Source organism: Plutella xylostella, chromosome 23, assembly GCF_932276165.1.
Source record: "Plutella xylostella chromosome 23, ilPluXylo3.1, whole genome shotgun sequence".
NCBI lineage: Eukaryota > Metazoa > Arthropoda > Insecta > Lepidoptera > Plutellidae > Plutella > Plutella xylostella.
In genome coordinates this window covers 8207040-8210341 of record NC_064003.1, presented here as the reverse complement: position 1 = coordinate 8210341, position 3302 = coordinate 8207040, and the positions used below count along the sequence as shown (strand labels likewise).

General features: G+C 30.5%; 1 long non-coding RNA gene across 1 annotated transcript; it reads left to right on the top strand.

Annotated features, from left to right (window-relative positions):
• Positions 1–775: 775 nt before the first annotated feature.
• On the top strand, positions 776–1741 carry LOC125490442. The gene is made up of 2 exons (XR_007267678.1): positions 776–1407; positions 1685–1741. It is a non-coding gene; the product is annotated as an uncharacterized LOC125490442 (long non-coding RNA).
• The last annotated feature ends 1561 nt before the right edge of the window (positions 1742–3302 follow it).

The window sequence follows — 3302 nt, the reverse complement described above, 5'->3', positions numbered from 1 at the left end:
CCAAAAATAGCTCAGAACAATCAGGCACGATGTTGCCAGAGCATACATTATGAAACTAATTAGTAATTTCGACTAATGATCTCCGAACATCATTGACCTGAATAAAAGTTCTCATCGAATGCTACTCCAAATTGAAGAGTAATGAAGATTTGTAATTACCTAATAGTTGTAATCTCATTGACAGCCAAATAAAGGCTGGGCAAAGATTTCATTTTTGTATGTGTTTAGATAGGCCCAGTATGCCGTTTAAATATAAATAAATAATACCTAATATGGATGAAATCGGTAAAAAAGTAAGTATTAATAATTAAGAACATTATTATAGCTCTTTAGTTCTTTACCATATAGAAACTATATTGTATCTTCCAGGCAACGTTTTATTCTAAAAGTCTTATTGATTGCTCCGTAAGTATCACTGTCGTAATTGCGATAAAGAACAAAGTAACCGATAATTTTGTCGTCATCAACTCAAAATTGCCCTATGATTGCTAGTTGGCCATAAAATGGTACTTCAGTACTTAATTGAAAGGTGAAATTATTTTCGCTACTTTCTCGCAACTCCTATAAAGTATGGGTAGAAATGATAATTCGAATGCCCGTATGATATAATTAGTATTTAATGGTAGATGGTAGATACTTACTTAAAAATTAATTAGCCCTGTTGGAAGATCAACCTTAGGTAGGTTTTGAGAAATATATAGCAAGTATTCCTCAGTCTATTGATGTTTTGTTTTCCGTACAAGTCTTATAATACATGTACCTACTATTGAAAATAAAATTTGGGCCATTATTTTATTTTAGGGACCATTATCGGTCCCCTACAAAGAAACATTTTTAAAAAATTAAATAATGAAATTCAGGAATATAGCTACCGTCTGTAGCAATTAAATAAGACACCGGTCACAGAAAATATAATGAATTTATGTAAAATACTTTATTTATTTACAAATTACGGTAACTCTGTTGTTGTTTTTGGTAACGCAATTGTTTTTCATACAAAAATTGTCTGTCCCTCGGAGCGAGTCATATGAAACAAGCACAACGTGTGTAAAAAATTATAATGGAAACATTTTTTTTGAATATTATAACGAATATGTCATTATTTAAACTTTACTTCACGGTAATATTCATGATTTTATATGAACATATTATGGGACAATTAATATTCCTGGCCGAGTCCCCAAGCCTAAGCAAAAATACACCTACACTAGGTTACCCTAGGAAATTCAATCATAAATAAACTTTTTTTCACTTTCTTACACCTAAGATCATTTGAATGGCTGTGTATTTGTATCGGAGTGCAGGAAGGAGAGCGGGACGGATAAAATGACCAAGTCTTTCGGATGAGAGTCCTGGAGAGAAGCGCGTGTATTTATTGTGACGCCACTGAGTTACCGGCGACATACGGTGAGTTTTATAGATATTTATTATTTTATTTCATGCAATATATGTAATAATTAGTAACAATTATTAGGGCATTTTGATATCCCATGTATGTGTATTCATTTAAGTACTAACTTCAAATAGGTTATTGTTTTACAACTGCGTTACCGCTACACTTCGTTACTTTTTCAGTAACGCAGTTGTAGCTATAGTAACTCAGGGGTTTTTCTTATAGTTTTCAGGTATCTGTTACTCAATTTATGGTACAAATATAACATTTGAGCATATTATATTGTTACAGTATAACATTTCAGACTCAATGGCGTAAACAGCGGCTGAAAAACAACGGCTTTATAGGCAAAAAAATGAGAAATATTTCTTAGTATTAAGTTGTTATATTTTCAGCGATTTTAATGTTTGATATTAAACAAAGAGTTCTGTTAATTTTAGTTTGATAGTTTTTTTCAAATTATGATTAGTTTTAATTGAAGAAAGTATAAAGATTGTGATTGAGATACCACTGTGTTACCAATTAACCACAGCGTTATCTATTTGTCCCTCGTTTCCTGAGAGTATTCACAAACATTTTAGCTACTCTATATTAGAAAGAATGTTAAACTAAATATAATAATTATAATTCACCTTATTTTGAGCTATTTCTAAAACTTTGAGCAAAAAATTATGATTATTTTGTCCTTTTTTCGAAAAGTATTGCATTAAAACTTATTGATTGGTAACGCAGTGGGAAACTTTATTATAGAATGAATAACAAAACTGAGAATATTTTGTAATTTAAACTGTTAGATTAATGTTTTTTTTCTTACTTTTTATCTGGTATATGTTTACGAACCAAAATATATGTTCCTAACAATAAAACATAATTTTGTATGAAAGTAACGCAGTAGTATTTTTTTCTCATCGTTCCTCGATTAAACGTCAATAACTTTAAGAAATAGCAAGAAAACATCGCTGCAAATGTATTTAATGAATAATATAAATGTTAATTAACATAAATAAATATTAAAAGGTTAATTAATAAGAAGTTTATTTTTGAAAAAAATATCTGTAAAAGTATGTCCAATTGTACCCAAAATAAAATAATGGCCCATTTAATATTTTTTATCTTCTTTATTCAGCCAATAAAATAAATAGAGATCCCACGCAAAATGAAACGACACAACATAATCACAACAAAACTAAATGGTACCGACCTTAAGACATTTGTATGAACTTAAGCAGCTACCTAAACGCTACCAGGTACTGTCCAAGAGCTATAAAGAGGTGGTCAACCTTAGTTATGGATAACGTAACCAGCTAAGATAAAATTTCTTTATGTTGGTGCCCAAATGTGAACCTTACAGGCACATTAAAGACCCTATTTTACTCCGCATATATGCGACTTTCGTACAATAACTTCAGACTAAAACTAAGTTTGGTTTACGGTGGTAAAGTCTGAGGCAGTTTAAAACATTTTATAGGAGCTTAGTAACAGGTTTTCGGCCAAACATAAAAAGCGAGATACGGATTACGTGATACATTTTGTAATGTGATAGCGGTTTTGTCATATTTTGTACTTACATGCTGGGGGTTTTATTGTGAATACCATCAGAAAACAGCTAAGGTTACCTAAATATAGGAGAATAATGTTTTATAAAGAACTCAGTATATCATTAAATAATATTTCACTGAGATCTTATTTTTAATTAATTTGGTAAGTTTGTGACCTTATTCTTTGGTACAATTGTTGTCATTAGGTTGTAAGTACTTAAAACGGATTGATTGTAAACAAAATGGACAGTTTTTTTCACTTTGTATTTGTCGGTTAAATCGTAACCAGGGAAAGGTTGATCAATTATACGTCATCTCCATATAAAATTCTTGACAGATGTGTCAAAAGTCAACCATTCATACCTGGTTAT